The sequence below is a fragment of the Hippichthys cyanospilos genome, chromosome 10 (assembly GCF_059441005.1).
Source record: "Hippichthys cyanospilos isolate Australia breed blue-spotted pipefish chromosome 10, RoL_Hcya_1.0, whole genome shotgun sequence".
NCBI lineage: Eukaryota > Metazoa > Chordata > Actinopteri > Syngnathiformes > Syngnathidae > Hippichthys > Hippichthys cyanospilos.
The window spans coordinates 3389864-3412372 of NC_142378.1; the positions used below are offsets into that span (position 1 = coordinate 3389864).

The 22509-nt window shown below is 39.7% G+C and overlaps 1 long non-coding RNA gene across 4 annotated transcripts in view; it reads right to left on the reverse strand.

The window, feature by feature from the left end:
- Window positions 1-22509, reverse strand: part of LOC148416628 (uncharacterized) — a 143801-nt gene that overhangs the window by 107306 nt on the left and 13986 nt on the right. For 3 of the 4 annotated variants that reach the window (XR_015866948.1, XR_015866946.1, XR_015866947.1), the window contains exons 2-3: window positions 19350-19528; window positions 19165-19229 (exon numbers count right to left, since the gene is read on the reverse strand). This is a non-coding gene — a long non-coding RNA (uncharacterized LOC148416628). The remainder of the gene's footprint in view (window positions 1-19164; window positions 19230-19349; window positions 19529-22509) is intronic. The other variant, XR_015866949.1, reaches the window with a different exon arrangement.

The window sequence follows — 22509 nt, forward strand, 5'->3', positions numbered from 1 at the left end:
GCTAACTGATTTTATAAGTATTCATTAAACTGCCTGTTAACTACTCACAGCTAAGAAAAAAAAAAAAAAGGCAAAGCGATTGTTTTAGCGTTCATTGTTCTTGCGTCTGTTTCCATTCAGTCCTTTACTCCAAACAGCCCTCCCCTCCTGACATGCCTTTATTAGTTCAGTGTGGCGTTCGTGGAAAAAAAAACATCCAGGTAAACGTAACCTCTCCGCCCTCGCCGGCTGTGAGGTGGCAACAGAGCGAAGGAAGGCGGATTTCTTCACCTCTGCGCTTTTTTTTTTTTTTTTTTTAACAAGCAGAAAATTGTTTTGTGGTGTTTCACGGCTGACGGGTTATGCTAATCCAGGAGGAGCACCGGTCTGGAAACTAATGAAGTCGGAAAGAGAAAAGAGGGAATGAGATGAGCTGGCCGTGTATCGCAGATTGGATTTGCTACTCTTGCTTGTATCATTGATGCTTCCTTTTTTTTCCCGCGGAAAGAACTTGAGACGGTTTTAATGAAAGTGCATTCAGCTTTAGAATGAGGTTTTGCTTGGGACTGTGTGATATCATGCAAATAGATATATGGTGGGTTGGGTTGAAAAATACAGTTAAGGGTCAAAAATGAGCTACTTGGGGTAAATTGGACTTCATTTTTGTTACAAATTGACCAAAATGTCCGTTTTGACCTGTAACTGGGTTATCTTTTAACACAGATGTTTTTATGGTGTATATAATTTTGTTAAAGTATGTTCACCTCCACTAAAAACAACAATATTAAAAAAAACTAACAATTTTCACAAATTTCAAAACCGTTTTGATTAAAAACCTCAATGATAAGAACACCAAGCCAACTGTCAACTATGATGGTGGTACACTCAAAAAAAAAAAAACAACGATAGGGTTGAAAATAACCCAAATAGGGGCAAACGGGCCAAAAAGTCCAAAATACAAGAATTTGGGTCAAATTTAATCCAAATTTGGGACAAAATCACTAATCGTGTTAATGTGACCCAACAATCTGAAAACTAACCCTAACCCGAACCCAATTTGGGTAAAAAAAATGGATCAATCCTCTCAATTTGACTGGACTTTCTTTGGTCGTTGTATATAAACACAGTACTAACTCTGAAATATGGTGGAGGTATACAAAAATAACCCAAACGTGTCCAAAAAAAGGACCAAAAAGTCCAAAATACAAGAATTTGGGTCAAATGACTGACCCACACTCAACTGAATTCAATCCAAATTTGGGACAAAGTCACTAATCGTGTTAATGTGACCCAACAATCTGAAAACCAACCCTAACCCAAACCCAATTTGGGTAAAAAAAAAAATGGATCAATCCTCTACATCAATTTGACTGGACTTTATTTGGTCGTTGTATATAAACACAGTACTAACTCTCAAGTATGGTGGAGGTATACAAAAAATAACCCAAACGTGCCCAAAAAAAAAAGGACCAAAAAGTCAAATGCAAAATTTTGGGTCAAATAACTGACCCACACTCAACTGAACTGAATCCAATATGGGGCCAAAGTCTGACCCAAAAACCTGGAAACAATTGGGTCAAACATAACCCGATTTGCGTCAAAAGTGGGCCCATCCACTGCACCAATTTGCTCCAAAGTGTACGGAAAAGTGAATCAAATTAACCCGAGTTGTGGATCAGGCCATTATTTATCCAAATTGTCTTTTTTTTTTTTTTTTTTTTTGCCCCAACTGTTTTTCGCGTGCCGCATTATGTTTCTCGTGCTGCTTTGTCATCAGCGGGCCGAAAATTGTGAAAATTCACCCACAAGGTTGCAACACGCCCACATTTGCCTACATTAAGCGTCCTAATAGCTTTTCTCCTTTCAACTACCAAATCCAACTGTTGCCCATTGTCCATTTTTTTTTTTTTTTTTTTACCGTCCCTCACATCACGTCCGCCCGTGTCCTTTTGATGTCTCATCAGTCATCATGCGTCCATCCCTGGCCTTCCCTTCTCGCACCTCTCCATTTCGCAGCATGCGCGCCGCCCGCTCTATCCAGCCCCAAACAGGTGCTCTATAATAGGAAATTAATTAGATGGTGAAGATGCTCCTTGTTCACCGCCGAGCCCCTTGCGGCCCGCCGCTATCTCACACACACACACACACGCACAAATGTACGCGGGAAAAAAGCCATCTGGGCAAAGAGAGATCCCGTGGGACCATGGGAAAGTGTAAATATGCGCGGGAGAGAGCGTGTGTGCGTGATTGGCCGTGAAGTTGACGTTTTTACATGACAATTAACCCTATTAGCCTTGCGATGATTCGTGCCGGGATTTTCTTTGCGCAGGATCCACACCGAAATGAGCATATAGATGCGTCGTTTTGTTATCGGTTTTTAAAAGGAGAAAAACAACACTCTTAACACTCGCGATTAGTCTCGAGCTAGCATGTGTTATTGTTATTATTATTATTATTATAAATCTCATTGGGGTTTAGGTGGGCAAAACAGTGAATTACTTTGAATATTTTCATCATTTTATTTGAAAATAAGCTAAATCAAGGTTTGGCAATAGTGACAAAAAGCTGGATTTGTGGTTAAAACAGGTAACGACATGATTGTGGCGTTTAAGCGAGATATGCACGTGCTGGTAATAACACAACTTATGAATGTTAAGTTGATGCTAAAACGGATTTGAATTCAGTAGATATTACTGTTGTCTGAACATTTTGCATTTAACTTATTTTAAATCAAACCTTTCTTTGAATGACAAAGAAATTATGTTTTCTCTTTTGCCATATCATATTATTACTATTATTATTACAATGAATAAATAAACCACAATAATAAATATACTTGATAATGATACTGTTATATTTTATTATTATAATAATTATTAAATGACAATAATAATAATGGTTGTAATTACTTTATAATAATTAATAACGTATTACAACTCTCTTTTCTCCTATTTCTTTCTTTTTCCTATTTATTTTTCTTCGTTATTACTAATATGTTTTTATTTTTCTATTAATATCATTTTGAACAACAATATTAACTATACAATTACTATTGCAATTATCACTTTAGTATAACAATAATCATTAGTAAACTACAATAACTATAATTCTATGCTTTTTGGTAATTACTTGATTCATTATTTTTCATTATTTTTTCTAGTGACTTTTCTTCTGTTTTTATTATTAATATTAATGACGTTTTTCTACTTTTAATATTTATATTAATATTTTTCTTCTTCTATTATGATTATTATTTGGGTATTACTTTTTTTTTTCATCCGATCACTATGATATACTAAATTATCATTTTAAGTCATCTATATGCCTTTTTTTCATCTGTCAATCGTGCGGTAATGATGAAGCCAATGAACTCTGCCTAGCAACAAGTGACCCATTTTATCCAGGCTTGAAATGTTGTGACGGAAGAAAACAACAAAAGTGTCAATAGTTTTCCACTCTTATTTTTGACTGTTCTTAAAGGGATACTAAAATTATTTAGTGGCCGTTACATCTCTAATTTGACAACTAAATGACTTTTTCTCGTCAACTAATACTTATTTAAAAATACATTTTGCCGCTTCCCGTCGACTGAAAATGACATCACATGTACTCAGTAAACAACCAATCACGGCTCATCTTGCTAACGTGACCAAATAGGCATGAAAAATATAAATATCAACAATATATTTTCCTGAAACATTTTTGTACGCTTGCCTACACATTTTTTTGTTTTGTTATGAACGATCCAATCACAACCTCACAGGATAATAAAGTAAAGCCACCAAGACACAATTTGTCCAAAAAAAAAAAAAAAAAGCAGACGCGGTACATTGAAATGGTGCACAAATGTAATAACTGGGAAGTGAGGCGAACAAACGCGGATATACTTGGCGTCGCTCTGACAGCCCGGTCTCAAGTCGTCAAAGATGGAGACTGACAGGGACGTGAGAGACAAAGCGGCCAAAGTGACAGCTGAGCGTTTGATTGACAGGATGGTCTTTTGATTTGGATGTAATTACTGAAGGGGGGCCGTTCGTGCGAGAATACAATAGAAATGTGAGGGGAGGAGGAGGGGCCTTGAAGGCTTTAACCAATGCTGATGGCAACAGTTTTCTTGCAAATAATTAACCAGTGAATAAACGGCTGCGAGGGCCGCAATTTCCTTCAGTATGATTCCACCGGCATGTCTACTCATCAAGACTAAATATAGCTTTGAAAATCACGCATTTAATTTGATTCAATCATTCAATGCCAAAGACGGATTTATACGTTTTTACACAGCAATACCAGACACTTATTTACGAATTTATATATAAATCCTTATGGACTTGAGTAAAGACGGACGAAATTGACAGCTTGGTCTGAATATGTGTTTTGCACATTTTGCCATCCTGTATGAACATGAACTCATTCAATGCCATTGACGACTATATACGTCAAAAAATGAAATTTTACTGTGCTGCCAGTGAGTAAATTATTTCACCGTCCAAAAAATAATCTTGGATTTGACAGAAAAAGTGCTCACCCTGAAATTGCGTTTCGCACAATCTGGCGTCCAAAACCCGAAAGGAAAATGAACTCATTCACCGCCATTGACGACAACACGCGTCAAATATCCATTTTTACCTGACTGCCAGTGAACGGGGTTTATTTCACTGTCCTGTAAATTGCTATGGACTTTAGTAAAGATAAAAAGGAGAAAGCTTGGAAGTCAAATTTTGACATCCTGAACATGAACTCATTGGATGCCACTGACGACAATATACGTCAAATATCTATTTTTACCTTCCTGTCAGTGAATGTGTTTATTTCACAGGGAATCTTAATGCACTTAAGCGAAGACAGAAAAAGTGGACGTTTCATCCTGAAAATACTTTTAGCGCAATTTGACACCTCATTCAATGCCATTGACGACTATCTACGTCAAGAATCAATTTTTACTTTCCTGCCAGTGAACAGGTTTATTTCACTGTCCAGCGAAGACAAAAAATGGACAGCTCATCCAAAAAAGGTGTTCCATTTTTTTCCTGGCTGCCAGTGAGTAAGATCGCATTTTTCTTCACCGTCCATCCCTTCGGCCATTTGCAACTGCCGATCCTACTCGGGTCACATTTGACCTTGGGACTTGGTCCAAGGCGGTGTCGCGCAAAGGCCACGCAAGGAGAAAAAAAGCATTCCCACCTATGCTCAAATTAGAATTTTCAATTAACCTCCGACAAGGACTCGTAAATGAAAACTCGGAAAACGGGCAACGGAGGTCCGACGTTGACCCGGAAGGTCAGAAGGTTAACGGAAAAGCGTGACGTCATCCCTCGCGCCGGTCCACAAGTGCCAAAAGCGATGCGACGGCTCGCCGTGGAGATCGGCTGTTGGATTTGACATTTTCCAACACGTGCTCACGCTCGCATATGCTCATGCAGATTTCTGGCAATGCTTCGCCATGTGTCCCACAGGTTTGGTGTTTAATCAAACAGAAAAGTGGCAAAGGGGGGAGCCGGCTCACGGGGGAATCCCCCCCGCCCGCTCCGCCTTTGTCCCCTCCCTCCCCGAGGCGAGGCTGTTTGTCGGGCCCCCGTCGGAACCCCGACATTAGCCCTCTGGGGCCCTCGACCAGCCTGAGGGATCATAAGCTTGACAAATATTGGGATTGGAGCTCTGGCGAGTGAGGAAATGTGTATGCAGGAAGGGGGGGGTGAAGCAGATGGTCGCAAATGTTCATTTAAGACAGACGATTGATTTCACGAAACAGATATCCAGCCTCGTTAAGCGGAAAGGACCTCTGGGACCTGCTTGGGTTGGGGTTAACCTCTGCCTGTGCCAACCTGTGGCGGGATGGGTGGAGGCGGGAAGAATGCGGGCAAAAACCTTCCTTTTGTACGCGAGGATCCTTGTCGGAAAGAGAAGTTGGACAAATGGGGAGCGGCGAAGGGAAGACGGAGGAAATGAAGATGAGGATGATGAGGTTAACGCGCACGGACTCACACCAATGTGGGAAAACTGTGTGAGATCTAAATGAGATCTAAGCATGAAATAAATAGTTGCGTTCTTTTTACGAGATTTTAGAGACCCTGCAACCCACCTGAAAAAAATCTGCCTTCTTCCTGGAACAATCCGCCATAAACTGACTGGACTTTTATGTGTGTTTTATGTGTGTTAAGCACATGAAAAATAATTGCGATATGAAGGAAGGTTCAGGGAGCACTTGTGATATTTATTTTACCCCTCTAGATGGCACTCTTGGTTCAAAGAAGCAAAAAAACTGCGCTGGTGTTTATCATTAAGCTAAGAAAACTACATTGAGGAGTGAAAGAAAAACAAAGGTGCTCCATGAAGCCTCATGAAACACTAGTGATATATATATATATATTTTTTTTTTTTTACCTCTCCCAATGAAACTGTTGTCATGGAAATGTAATACATTTCATGAATTTCCATTGCACTTGCCTTTAGTTTTAAACCAGGAGCATCGAGAGATTTAAACAATAAAAACGGTGCTCCATGAAGTCTCACGAAACACTTTTTTTTCTTGATGAAATTTGGTTTAAAAAAAGCAATGGAATTTTAATAAGTTTAACAGATTTCTGTGGCACTCGCCTTTATTTTTTAACTGAGAGCTCTATCTAGAGGAGTGAAACAATAACAAAGGTGCTCCATGAGGCCTCGTGAAACATTTTTGATATTTTTCTACCCCTCTTGCTGAAACTGTTTATCTAAATATGCAACGGAAAATTTGTGAAACTTATTTTCATTTTCAAACCAAGAGCACCATTTAGAGGAGCAAAACAATATCAGTCCTTCATGAAGCCTCATGAAACGCTCGTGATATATCGATACATTCTTTTAGCTCTCTTAATGAAACTTTTGGTTTAAAGACGCAAAGGAAATTGACTAAATTGACATTGCACTCGCCTTTATTTTGAATCCAGGATGGCCTTCCGGCTGAGTTCTGACATTAGCGGGATAGCATAATGGTGTGAGGCACATTTTTCCTGGTAAAGTCTGCCCGCACAATCTTCCTGATCCACCACTCTTACCTAATCTGTGATGTGACAAGAAGATTGTGTCTTCTCCTTCCTGCATGCAAAGCGCCGCTGCATCCTTCGCTTTAATTGTCTAAAATGACGGCCTTGCACCAACATCGCCGTCAAAACGCTCGCTGCCTCTCTCCCTGTCTCTCTCTCTCTCTCGCCATCTCCCCGCACTTTCCATATTTCCAGCCCTTTATTCAATCAAATCACGGCCAACGCGGAGCTCCGCCGAGGCCGCGCCGCTGCCAAGTCTTTGTGCATCAGCATTAAGAAATTAGAAGCGAGAGGAGCAGAGGAGAGCTCTCATTAGTCCTACAATCACAAAGAAGCCCATTATCAGTCCGCGCACAACAGTCGCAGATTTACGGGACGCTGCTGTCATTTGGAGATGATACCGAAGGAGAAGGACAAAACCGAGATCAGTGCTTCTTAAATGGGCGCGTGAGTACCCCTTGGGGTACCTAAAAGCACTTCACGGGGTACGTTAGATTTTAACCGGGTCCCTACAAGTTTCAGCCAAGCTAATGTCATTCTTTGGTATGCTGTTTGTAGTTTTCCTTTTCAAATTAAGAGCAAATTCATTGGAAAATGGAGCCCTCTGTGGCCTCGTATAGATGTATGCATATATATATATATATATATATATATATATATTAGGGGTGAGAATCTATGACTCACGATTCAAATTTGTGGGTTTCTTTTCAAATTAAGAGCAACTTCATTGGAACATTAGGTTTTCACCAGGTCCCTACAAGTTTCAGTCAAGCTAATGTAATTCTTTGGTATGCTATTTGTAGTTTTCCTTTTCAAATTAAGAGCAAATTAATTGGAAAATGGAAACCTCTGGACTCGTGTAGATATATGTATATATATTGGGGGTGAGAATCTATGACTGTCCCACGATTCAAATTTTTGGGTTTAGCTTTGGGTTTCTTTTCAAATTAAGAGCAAATTCATTGGAACATCAGCTTTTAAACGGGTCGCGACAAGTTTCAGCCTAGTAAATGGAATTCTTTGGTACGCTATTTATAGTTTTCTTTTCAAATTAAAAGCTAATTAATTGGAAGATGATATCCGTGCCTTTTTTATATATATTATATATATTATATATATTATATATATATATATATTATATATATATATATATATATATATATATATATATAAAAAAGACATATTGATATTGATATATTCCAATTCTGCACTTAATTTCCTCCAAAATTATATATAATGCATATAGTTACTGAAAAAGAGAGATACGACTACAAATGTCGTTCTGAAATGTAACAAATCAGACGCAGCAATTCTTTCTCAGCCTTAATTTTTTTGTCTTTGACAAAAGATTGGAAACCACGGACCCTAGAGGATCTCACCCTTTCCAGACTGGAATTCCAAAAACAATTTTTCATAAAAAACATGAAAGCTGTCTAAAAGACAACATTATTATCATCGCAAATCATTTTTTTTAAATACTATCAAACGTTTTCTATTACAACCAACAATACAATAACAACAGACCGAAGTGTATTTCAACTTATTCCGATTCTTATTTGCTTGCGATAAAACACCAATCCCGCATTGTGTCATCTGTAAAGTGTCGCCGAGGCTTGGTTTCGGATAAAAGCAGAAATTGCCGCCGCGACATAAACGGTGTTGTTGTTTTTGACGAGCGCCCGCATTTGCAAAGCAAAACTCAAAATTCATCCCATCCGGCGGCGGTGAAAGGCCAATTCCCATTTCATTTCAAATAAATACATTTTTCTCTGTCTTTTTAGGCCACAATCATTTGTCATTTCAGGTGGCCCCTTTTATACATGTTTTTTTTTTTTTTTTTTCCTTGAGAAACACTTCACGCTGGCTATCTTTTCTCCTGTCTGAAGTGTCTGCATGAAACAAACCAGCAGGGGATTGACACACACAAAAACACATTAGAGGCAAGGGAGACATTTTTTCTCGCAGAAAAAAAAAAAAAAAAAAGCTTGGAAGATGGCTGCGGATGACAGCGGCGCCGTTTTGCGAGATTCCGGCGGCGCCGCTTCATTGCAAAGATGTTGATTTATTACAGCCAATAAAAGTGTGTGTTAATTCGCAATAAAAGAGCGCATTGTGGCACAAATGAGGTCAGTACAATGGCGTCTGATTAATCTCATTACGGAGACACGGTGTGGTGACACAGACACGCGTACAGGTTGGAATAATCCTCGGGCGAAAACTGCCAAGCGTACATCGGCTGCCGTCAACGGGACGCCCAAAAAAAAAAAAAAAAAAAAAAGACGGTGAATTTTGGATTATAAGACGCACCGGTGTATAAGAGCAACAAAAATTGAGCAAAATAAATCAATAAATTATCACTTATAAGCCGCAGGTTGTCACATTTTATTTTGACGCAGAAAGATGGTAAAGGATGGTAAATTTAAGATTTTTTTTCTTATTTAACTTCATTAAAAATTGCTGTTCGAATTCAAAATTAATACACAGCATTTCTTCTGCCACCCTTTGTTTGATTGAGTGATTATTTTAATGAACACATTGTACATTATTAAAAATATATACTATATATATATATATTATATATATATATATATATATACACGTGTAATCAAGTGTAACGTAAGTCTGGAATGAGAGCACGTCACTGTAAATTTCAGACTATAAGCCTCAACTTTTTTCTCATGATTTGAGCCCAGTGTTTTATCAGTATTTTGTTGTTGTTGTTGTTGTTGTTTTTCTAGCCACCAGGGCAGTAAAGCAAACGTGTGTATCTGTTCAAGGTGCCAATTTATGGAACAACTATGAAATAGGACTGAAAAGCTATGAATCAATGATTGTGTTCAAAAAGTTTTCAAAATATAGTATTAAATATCTAAAAATTTGGTAAAATTGTCATGTGTAAATTTTATATATATATATATATATATATATATATATATATATATATATATATATATATATATATATTAATATTATATATATATATATATTGGAGACAAAATATGAACTTTTGAACTCCACGATGTAGTTTGCACCTATTGTAAACATGTCTTCATCATCCTGCCACTGCAGCAAAATGTCAATTTCACAATTAAGCCCATTTCCAAATCTTTGATATTCAAAAAGGCAAATTAATCAAATGAATATGATTCATTGCTCAGCTCTCGTCGGGCGTATGAAATATTCAACGGGAATTTGGCGAAACAGAGGAATCTATCGACTCATGAAACGACACTGAACTATATTGTCGGGCTTTTAGAAGCAGCGGGCTTTTATTTCATTTTCATTTAGGCAATGAGCAGCGATTGTTTGCTACGTGTGGGAGGCGGATGAGGTGCAGAACCGCAGTCAAGTCTGGTGCTGTGATGCCATCTATTGGAGCCGAGCAGGCTTCCATTTCAAGACGACACGTGGGAGGAAAAGCTCCTCAAAAACAGCCCAAGTCACACAAAGGAAGAAAAAAAACAAAAAAAAAAAACTGTTCCTTACGGTGATTGTCAAATACATTAGGAGTTATGTTAAAATGCAAACTAGCTTTAGCTTATATTGTAAATCATATGAAGTGAATCATATGAAGCATAACAATGCTCAAAGGATCAATGCAAAAATTGGGGGAAATGCATGATAAAACATTGTGTTTTCAGGAGGTCCAAAATTGACAATATGTCATTTTTAATGGCAGTAAATGAGCTTGAAATGGGCTAAGTTTGAAACCTATAGGGCGCACCTCTCGACCTCCCATTTGCAAGTATTTAGAAGGGACAGCAGGTCGGCAAAGTGAAAGTCATCATGTTTTGACAATATGTACAATATTTTAGCTTTTTTTGTGTGCTTTTCCTAAAACATCACTCATCAAAAACATCTAAAAGCCCAGGTTGGGTCAAAATTTTTCCCAGGGATTTAAAAAGAAAAAAAAAAAAACGGCAAAAATTGTTAAAACATGTGAAAATTGATTTTTTTTTTTTTTAAGTATTGCATTCATGCAGTATTTGTGTTAAGACAAACAGAGTATCTATTTGTGATGTATCGACCACATCGGACTATAATTCGCAGGTTGTAACGTCATATATTTTCGCTGAAGATGTTTGATTTTTTTATTTTTTTCTATTTAACACTTTTCACTCAAAGTGCCATCATGCCTTGAGCATAGACTGAAAATGCCTGCACATTTAGAAACAAGAGAGCCAACATATTCTCAACATAACACCAACACACTTGGGTTGTTAGAATGCAGCACCAACACAACAGTAACACGCATGATTGTGTTTACAGGTAGGGGGTCCCCCACTGGCGGCGAGTAAAATAGCAAATCAAACTCAAAAGCAATACTTTGATCTTTTTCTGTCTTATCTTGCCCCGTGGTGGCTGAAAAAAACTAATTGCAGGTACTAAACACTGCACTATATGTGTACAGTGTTTCTGCGGCGCTAAAAAGACAAACATTACAGAAAATGAGTACAAATTTCAATTTCACATCCATATATAGTACTTGAAAGAAATGTAATCAAAAATATTTTAATTATATAAATTAATATTAGATATGTATGTTTATATATGTAATTATTTTAATACAAAATCATTATAGATATAATTACATCATTCAAATAAATTCAAAAATATTTTAATTACATGAATTGTTATTACTTTCAAATAATACAAAATAATAATAATAATGATGTATAAATATATATACATATATTATACAATTAATAAATAATTCAAACAAATTAAATACAAAATATATTATTATTTCTACTTACATATCATTATAATAAAAATATTAATTCTAATAGTTCATAATAATTATTTAACTAATTAATAGATAATTGAATAAAAATACAAAATTAAAGGTGCAGTGTGGATTTTTGATCAAGCAAGTCAGAGCATTTTAAGTGTGCCCCAAAAAATACAGTACATGCCCCATTTTTTTGTCACTACGACAAAAGCTCCTGGCAGCCGCTCCTTTGATTTTCTGTAGTTTCCCTGCGCGCCGCCAGAGACCCCGACGCAAACGCGCGGCTTTTGAATCTCAATGAAGACGTTTTCACGCTCAAAATCAACACTTTGGACGCCGAGGCCCAGATTATCGACGCGTCCCGACAAAGGCGCGTTGAAAGCCAAAACAAACCGTCGGCACTTTAGCGAATCAAACCGGCATTTTCCTCTCTGCGGCCCTAATTAAATCTTTCAGGAGTCCACCTGTCCAAGCGCGAAGCAGTGCTCCAAAAGCACTTGCTTACCGTGTGAGGGTGACGGCCGCGGACTGCGAGGCCACTGGGTCTATCTGATAATTGACTGTCAAATAAAGGCCTGTTCCTCTCCGGAATCCTCTTTGACACCCCCATCAATTTGTCTTCACTTAGCCGCGGCCTCGCCGAGCGCCGCGCCCGGCGGTCCCCTCCGTCCGTCCCCTCCCGCGTCCCCCCCCCCTTGCCTCGACGCCCACTTATCTGTCCATCAGTCGATCTATCTATCGGCCCTGACCGTTTATCCCCCCCCCCTCGCCCCCGGCCTCGCTCTCTCCTTGGCTCCGTCTCATCAGCGCCACTTCTCTCGCAGCCGCTTGACAGTAATGGCTCTAAAAGCAGAGGAGGGTGACCGCCGATGTGTTTGGTCTCTTTGTGAGGGACCTTCAGAAACTCCGCCGTCGGCGACGCGAACGTATTCCGATCGATGGGTAGTCTTTGAATAAATGTACATAAGTTATGAACGGAGAACAGATCTGGAACTGCAAACGCATCCGTTTCTCCTCGCGAGCAAAAACAGTTTTTTGTCTTCCTTCTTTGTGTATTGTTTAATGAAGGTTCAAGGTCAGCTCATTTTTATCGTGGGCCGCGTCGTAGTTCTAGTTTTTCTCAGGGGGCTGTTCTAAATTTTAAGTGTTTGTCACACACCTAGTTTTGAAATCAGAGGCTGGTAAAAACTGTTCAAAAGACAGATCGGGAGCAAAAAGTTGTTGCAAATTCGGTGTTTTAGCCAGAAACTTGAAGTCAGGGGTGTAAAACTCATTTTTATTGTGAGCCACATTGTAGTTAAATTTCTGTTAGGGGGCCAGGCTAAATTTGGAGTGAGTTTGTCACACACTTGCCTAGTTTTAAAATGTCGGGTCCCCTGCAAGCCACACCCACAACAGGAGGCATGGGGACGCATGTAAGATACCGACCCTCGAGGACTGTACTTTGACATTTATGTTCTAAAGTGAATCGCTTGAATTTGTCAATTTCATGACATCTTCATGCACAGGTGTTGAATTTCAGTCCTTGAGGGCCGGTATCCCGCACGTTTTCGAACTCTCTCTCTCTCCAACACACCTGATTCAAAGGATCATTTTCAGGATCCTGCAGAACTAGCTAATAAGCTAATCATTTAAACCAGGCGTGTTGGGGAGAGAAAACCGGAAAACATGGAGCCCTCGAGGCCCGGAGTTCGACCCCTCTGCTTAGTTCTTATTTTAGGATGATCGGGATGTTCGATTGTTATTTTCCGGTGGGGGACGATAAACTTCTAAAAATGACGGAACGACGACGATGGAAAGGGGTCCTGGTACCGACGGGACTGTGAATGCCGGGCGGGCAAAAAAAATGTCAAATTTCCACCACGCCATGACCGCCGTCCCGTAATAACTTGGCGGTCCCTTGTTCTCGCCTGTCCACTAATGCACTTCTTAATACTCTCATCACCTCTTGCTAGCACCCTCATTAGCTTATCGGGACAAGACAATAGCGGATATTAACACTAGCAAGCCTGCTCGGGGGCCAAGCTGGGCTGTCGCATCTAGATAGCGGCTAGTGCGTACCTGGGGAGTAGCCTATCCACGTCCACCGATACACCTCGGTAAGCCTCTCATTTCCTTATCGACTTAAGACAATACTCGGGGATCCCTTCCTGCTCTCCTAGCTCACATTTCCTGTATTTACCACGATATCCGCTGGTCATCCGTTACGCGGCTCCCGTACACAGGCGGCAAACTTCACCTTAACCCCTGCCGATCCTCATTAGCTTATCTCCAAAGACGAGGCAGAGCAAGCAGGTAGCTTTAGTTAGCTTAAGGTCCGCATGATTGACTTTGCTAGCTTTTGGATTAGCAGCCGAGCTAATGCAGGCCAAGGTGACGGCTGTCTTAATGAAGCGGCTTTGAGGCCGAAAGCTGGCTAATTTCAGCCGCTATCGCCTCCAGCAGGGCTCCGCGCCGCGCTCGGAGCGGCTGCCGAGACAAAGTAGCGCCGACCCAGGTTAATCCCGGCGACGCGGGAGTCGGGAGGTATTAGCGCTGAAATCAAAGACCTGTATACACCTGTATTAAAACCATGTGCCACGGATCATAATAACAAAAAAAAAAATGGGCAAATGTATAATGGAACCGCGCACAGTCAACCACGAGAAATCTTTGGCTGTTTTACCCTGTTAAAATTTAAACTACTGTAATTCCCCAGATAACAGACACACTTTTTCCCCCCAAAATAAAGGCCAAAAGTATGGGCGCGTCCTATAAACGCTAACTTAAAGATTACGGTACCGTAACGGTACGAGCTAGAGGGCGGATGTCATTTGGCTGTTAGCAGCCAGTAACTGTTGAAACCGACAGCAGAATAGCTGAGGTTGTTACGGCATTATTCTCAATAAAAGAAGCGAGCGGACTGAACCAACATCCGAGTCCATCCTTGTTCACACGCAGGAATATTATTAAAACGGAGAGGACCGTGTCAAAGTTATTTCCCCAGCTGATTCAATTAAGAATTTCGAGTTATGGAGCTGTTGTGCTCCGGTTAGAAAACCCGGAAAGGTATTCCATTTGACTCGTTTATTAATTGCGGTCTTTAGGCATACACGTACCTGGGGAAACACGGATGCTGCGCAACTTCAGGTATTTATGGTCAAAAGAACTCGAACTACGTTGCGAGGAAAAGGAAAAACAACTGCTTAGGATGTTTGCGCTCCAATCCCACTTTGTGAATAAATAATAGAAATAAACTACACGCCGGAAGCTGCTTCTGGATCCTACTACGCCGCATTGTGACAGTGCATTCTCCCTTTCAAATTAAGAGCAAATTAATCAGAACATGAAGAAACTTATCACTAAATCAAACACTATCTGACGGAACTGCTGAAAAAAATGACACGGAAAGATACCACAATATATGCTGTTCTTTTTTGTATTTTCTAAATCAGATTGCCGAAAAAAACAAAAACAAAAAAAATCTCAAAATGCTTCAATTTGGCGAAATGGGTACTTGGCTGAATAAATTTTTCGCAGGGGGTACATCACTAAAAAAAAGGTTTAGCACCACTGTATTCTTAGTGTTGAAATGAAATCGATACACACACGCACACACACACACACACACACACACACACACACACACACACACACACACACACACACACACACACACACACACACACACACACACAGGGACCAGCAGCGCCTCCACAATAATACAGTGGGCAATCATCGGTCACAGGTTAAGCACAGAAGCTGTCCAAGTGAGTAGGTCATCCAGTAGATTGAGGAAATGACAGGCTTAATGGCCGTCTACTGCTGTTAATAACAGCCGAGACCCCGCGAGCTAGCTTCAAACGTCGGCGCGTGACTGACAGATCCGCGCACACACGCCGGCGCAATCACACACGCTCGCAGATGAAATCGATGCTTCGCCCCTCCTGTTCAATGAGCTGTAATCGGCGGCGCGCTCTCTTGCAGGCCACGCCCACTGCTTTAACAGCACATTAGCAGTTATTAAGGGGGCCTCGGGGATGTGCGGGTCACGGCCCACTCACATATTAAAAGGAATAAAACGTTTGGTGAACGTGATTGACTTGGAAACAATTCAACGATGACTCGCGTGGAAAAAAAAAATAGAAACTATAAAATGTGTCGGCGGGGACGCCGTAGAAAACAGTGTAACGGGAATAAGGTCACTAAACGTTACTTTGCTTTTTCTAGCATATCGTTTTGAGATATTTTCTTTTTTTTTTATTAAAAGTTTGAAAAAAAAGTTAAAAGTTGAAATCTATTTAAATATACTACAGATATTTTCCATTACGACTGATTATTCATTCGTCCATCCTTCCATTTTCCTAACCAATGCTTTTATTTTTTTAATTATTAGTAATATCAAAGCCCCATAGAGATAAATAATAGTCAAAACTTCCGTATATGAAATAAAATACAAAATTGAACTCGTGTTGATTTAAGAAAAATAAATGCATGAAAAAAAGTAAAAGGAAAAAAAAACAACAAGGAAGAAACAAAGAAGAAGTAAAAAGAGAACAACAACAAAAGAATAAGGAAAAAAACAAGAATAGGAAGACCAAAAAATAAGAATGAGATGAACTGCTGTAGCAAAAAGAACAAGAACAAAAAAGAGAAATAAGAACAATAAAAAAAGAACATGAAGAACAGGAACAAGACAGACCAGAAGAAAGAAAAAAAGCGAGCAAGAAAAGAGTAAGAACAAGAAAAAAAAACATGAAGAGCAATAATAAGGAGGAGAAACAGGAGGCAAAGAAGAAGAGGAAGAAGGAGAAAATAACGACAAGAAAAAAGAACGAGAAAATAAGATAAGATTTAAAAAAAGAACAAAAAGAAAGAAAAAGAACAGGAAGAAGAACACAACATCCATTTATTTAAATTGGAGCAATATTTTTGTCAATTAATTGATAAGTAATCATTTTATTATTATTACTATTATTATTATCATTATTACTATTATTATTATTATGATTATTACGTTTAAGAAAAAGGGCGAAAGAAACTGAAAGAGACGCGGCAAAGTGAAAAGTTTGTTTTTCAAATACTCACACACACAATAGCCGAGTTTGGCTGAGGGACAGCGTCGCCTGCCAGAACTCACGGAGGCAGTCGAGCGTTCAGCACAATAAGGTAGCGAATAGGGCGGACCGGGACCTTCACCGCTCAGAGTGCGGCGGCGCCAAAGCTCGTTAGGTATTCTGCTCCATCGGAATTTGAAGCAATGTTTTTGTTGCGATGTAAATTTTGACATTTAAATATGTGGAGACTGAACATTTAAATGCCACTCAGGTGTTTCATTTCCTTTCGAAAACTGCGGGAGGAAAGAAAGTTTCCTTCCTATCTTCACACGGGTGATGGAGAAGCTGAAGAACATCGGCTGCGTGTAGAAGCTGAAGCTGCATTAGCGACCGATGTTTGGAACCGATCAAATTTGGGGTTTTCGTAAGGGTACGTAAAATCTCGCGCAAATGCTCACAGGCAATTTTTACTCTTCCCGAAGAGATTTTCGAGTCCGCTTGTATGTGGTGGAGAAGCTGAAGACCATGGGCTTCGTGTAGAAACTGAAGCTGCACGAGCAAGCAATGTTTTTAATGTGGCGAGTTTGGGGTTTTCATAAGGTTTCGTCAAAGCTCGCGAAGATCTTCGCCAGACTATTTTTGTCTCAAACAGAATTTCATGCTCCCAAGAACCAAAACAATTGACGTTCACTTGTATGTGATGGAGAAGCTGAAGACCACGGGTCTCACATAGAAGATGAAGCCGCATGAACGACCGGCGTTTGGAATGTGGCAAATTCGGGGTTTCGGAAAAGCTCGCAAAGATCTTGGCTCAGCAAGAACCAACACAAATGGAGTTCACGTTTGTCATGAAACATTACAAGCTGATCTGTGATTGGTCGTTACCTGAGCCCAGAGCTACTGTGACGTCATTTTCAGTTGACCGCAAGAAATAAGGAGAAAAATAAGTAAGTAATTAATAAGTAGTTGATAATACTATATTGCATTTGTGGAATATAATATAAGGATCCGTCTCAGGGGGTGGTCATTTTGCCACTTCCTGTCAAGTGAAAATGACATCACAGTTGCTCAGGTGATGACCAATCACAGCTCAGCTAGCAGAGAGCTTAGCTATGTCTCGTTATATTAGCGTCTTTGTTGCTATCGTTAGCTTTGGCTGCGGTCACAGCTGTGCGCTTTGCATTTATGAGGTAGGCTAAACTTCCGTGGCAAGCTATCTGATCGCTACTTTGTTAGCTAGCTAACTTTACCAAAGATCCCATCCGGTTTTTAAATTTAAATCTACCACACAGTCGTCCGTTTTCTGCCCTCCCATTCACAACAGGAGCCAATCGGGTCTTGACAAATACAAAGACAGCCAATCGGTGTCCACTTCAGGATGTGATTGACCTTTGTTTTCCAAACCCCCAACAACTCAAGCACAAGAAACCCGATGCACAAAAAAAATGAATCTAATCGGCATACAGAAAGCATAAAAAAGTAAGAAAATATATTTGAAAAAGCTTCACTTATGAGTGTAATTATGACACCCCTTGTATTTACATACACATTTACCATAAATTTCTGACTATAAGCCGCGACTTTTTTTCTCATGCTCTGAACCCTGCGGCTTATAGCCCAGTATGCCGTAGCTGCAGTTTTCTTTCAGCAGCCACCAGGGGGCAATCTCCTCCAATAACTTCTGGTATGCTTTCAATTGTTTTGTTATTCTGGGGTGGCCTTATACATGACAACAATAAATTTCATGTTAAATTTTTATTGGTGCATCTTATAATCGGGTGCGGTTTATAGTCTGAAATTTATGCTAACTTCTTTCAGCTGATGAGCAATATTTGCTTCTTTGCAATAGCTCAAGCACATTAGAAAACAGTGATCTTGTGGATATCAAGTAACTATTAAACAATGTGAAATTCAACAGATTTCAAGCAAGGAGAGTATACTTAACTCATTCACTCCCAAAGACGTTTTTATATGTTTTTGTTTTTTTCTCATGGCTTGAGAGGGGTCTAAATTGGCTGGTATTGAATGAGTTAACTACTTTAGTACCTCAAACTGTTTAGTACTTGATACTTCATAAGTACTTAAGTACTCAATTACCTAAAATAAGTGATTACTTCGGCTCAATTACCTAGTTATTTACTTCAGTACTTTATTACCTCAAGTGATCAATTACTTGAGTACTTCATTACCTATAGTAATCGATTACTTTAGGACTGAATTCATTAGGTAGCAACCGTTTTTCACACCTCCTTTAGTCAATCATTTGGATAAAAAAAAAAAACTAACTCAGTTCAAGGGACTCTTACGGAAAAAAACTTAAAAATATGTCTTTGGGATTGAACGAGTTCAAACAGGAGAGCAAAATTGAAAACATAACGGAGGCTGTCAAACTCACCGACCGGCGCGTGCAGCCAGACAGGACTTGAGGAAACGGTCCACGCATAGAGAGAAGGAACTGGTCTGTAGGCCACACACAAAAACGAGAGTCACCACCACACCAGATACTTCCGATATCAATATTTCAAACCGACACGTCATATCAATAAAGAAAACGCGACGAATGGGAAAAACGTGACCTACAAAATTCCTCAAGTGGTCCTGCTCATCCACCGGTCACCCTCGAGTCTTCAAGTGTCCCACTCCAGCATTGTGGGAAAAATTTGAAAAAAAAACCCCCGTTGAAATCCTGGTCCCCGTTAATCCCTCGGTCCAACGACGGCCGATCGCCTCCCCGGGCTCCCGGAGGCGTTTCCGCCAACCTGCAAGGGCACGACAGGTAAGAAGATCCTTCCTCGCCTCCTCCTCCCTCAGCATCCGCGCCTTGACTGTTCCTCGCCGCGTCTCAGCCGAGACGCCAGGCTGCTATCCTGTTTTACCGCTCTTTGACAAACACAAAAAGACACACACGCGCACACGCCCGCACAGACGAGTCCACAAAAGTCCGCATGACTCCTCTGTATGTGCGAGGCCGTTGTGTTTTATGCTTCTTTTTTTTTTTTTCCCAAGCTAACCCTGAGCCCGGGCCCAGTCAGCCTTTGAGACGCTTTCTATCCCCCCCAAACACAAGACGGCTTTCATTATCTTGCCCGTCGCAGCGCAAGGCCTAGCTTCTAAAAGCTACTGATTTCTTTCTTCCTTTAGCCCTCTGTACAAAGGGAGGGCATTTTGTAAATTACTTGCTCGTTTCAGACCAACAAAAGGTACTTTCATTGAACCCTCCACCCCCCTACCGCTCGCCTTCTATCCTGCCGCCATTTGATTTTGCTCAAATTTGATTACAAGGCTTGAAAAAGGAAGAGAAGAAAAGCGAAGAGGAAATAAGAAAGCCCCACAGATGGCATGTTCATTCAACGCGCTGAAAGGCTTTATACGGGCTGCCTTTATACGGCTGGCAATCCAAAGATGGTTTAGTCGCTCTGCTTGACAAAAATGTTTCGCGCCTTTCTTGTACCGCTGACAGGAGGGCCGCGAAGAAAGAAAATCTGCTTGTCTATACACCTCAGTGTCACACAACTTGACCGAAGCGAACTCGGGAACGCTTTGACCCACTTAACTCATCCAAGCCACTGGTGGATTTTTCCATTTGTACGCATTGTCTGTCTGTCTCTGTCTATCTGCTAGCTAACTAGCTGTGAAACGTTTTTTTGTCTAGCTAGTTATCTTTCTAGCTAGTTCACTCAACTTGACCGCAACAAACCAAGTAACCAAATCAATTATTTCAAATCCCCAAATGTCTGTAACTGTAAAGAGTATTAGACATTCAATCGCAGATTATCTAACGATTTATCTGCTAGCTAACTAGCTGGGAAACATTTGTCAAACGCGCTGTTTAGCTAGCTGCTATGTAGCTCACTTGACCTCACCAAAACAAAGTTACCCAATTAAATATTTCCCAAAGGATTTCAACGTAACCTACCTACCTACCTATCTATCTATCTATCTATCTTTCTATCTGCTAGCTAACTAGCTGGGCAACATTTTTGCCAAGCTACCTATCTAGCTAGCTGGTATCTAGCTCACTTAACTTCACCAAAACAAAGTAACCCAATAAATTAATTAATTCCCAAAGAAGTACTTGTGTGTATCTTTAAAGAATATTAGAATATCTAGGATTAAATGTATCTCTCTGCTAGGTAACTAGCTGGGAAACATTTGTCAAGTGCGCTATTTAGCTAGCTGCTATTTAGCTCACTTAACCTCACCAAAACAAAGTAACCCAATAAATTAATTAATTCCCAAAGGATTACCATATAACCTGTCAATCTATCTGCTAGCTAACTAGCTGGGAAACATTTTTGTCAAGCTACCTATCTAGCTAGCTGCTATCTAGCTCATTTAACCTCACCAAAACAAAGTAACCCAATAAATTAATTAATTCCCAAAGAATTACTTGTGTCTTTAAAGAGTATTAGAATATCTAGGATTAAATGTTTATCTATCTGCTAGCTAACTAGCTGTTTTTAGCATTTAGCCCACAAGTACTTTCACACATACACGCAAGTACACTTGAATGACCAGTCAAAAAATGTTCACTCATTATTGCCAGTGCAAGGTTTCCATAAATAACAAAGAAAATTGAATCTAATAATCCAGCGTTTGGTTTCCTCATGCTTCGTAATCCCATTTGCCACAATGGCCCACGCAATCGGCACTTGCTTTCCTCAGGAGGACGATTATAGCACAGTTGACAGTGAGCTACGTCTCCAATCACACGCATTCACGTATACACGCATACAATGTGAACCTATGACTTGTTTTCCCATTAGCAGGGCTTCGCACAGGATCGCCTCAGCGAAAAGGTAACGTAAGGTCAATCTTGTAAGGCCACTAATGCATACGACCTCATTTCTTTGGGCAGGAGATCCACTGACCAAAAGTCCAAAGTGTAGGCAGAAATCTTTCATCAGTTTGGGACTGCAACTAGTAATTCATTTTATTTTGTTGATAAACCACTTTTTTTTAATACAAATTGGGATGCATATACAAAAATATTTTCTACACCTAGATTTTTTTAATGAATAAAAATGTATTACATCTCCAAGTACAAAGGACCATTTTACAAGTTACTTTTGACGCAAATTTAGCTCCAAAGGTGTCGTGTGACTATAACGCCATTTATCTCTTTAGCACAGATTTATATCTATAGACATGTACAAATCTGTACTGTAAACTTAAGATGGCTATTTTGACCAATCAGGCGAGGATTAAGGCGGTTACTCATATACTGTATATATTTTTAATACAAGTACAAATTTCTTGGGCTCCAAACTCAAAGACTATGTTCTATACCTAGGGGTCTTTTTTTTAACAAATAATAATGGTGACTTTTGCTCCATTTATAAAATGTTCCACTGCTCATTTTACAAGTGTTTTTTTTTTTTTCATTTTACGAGCATTGAGATGTTACACATAAGAGTCCAGTATAATGCAATAACACGTTGAAGCTGCACACGTGAACCTAAATCTCACACACACACACCTGAGAGCAGTGATAAAAAGCTATAAAATGCTGATGTCCAGAAACGCTGTAGTCCTCATATCTATACAGGACCTCATGAGAGAGAAATAAATGAGGACAATTTCATTTTGCTCATTATAGATGAAGGCTGATTTACGCGGCGGCCTGAGAACGTTTAGAAATCAGCAGGTAGGTCTAAAAACGCATTTCCCCCCCCCTCCAGATTAAAAAAGAAAAAGCTGGGTGTTTTTTTTATTAAACGTAAACTAGAGATAGAAATGA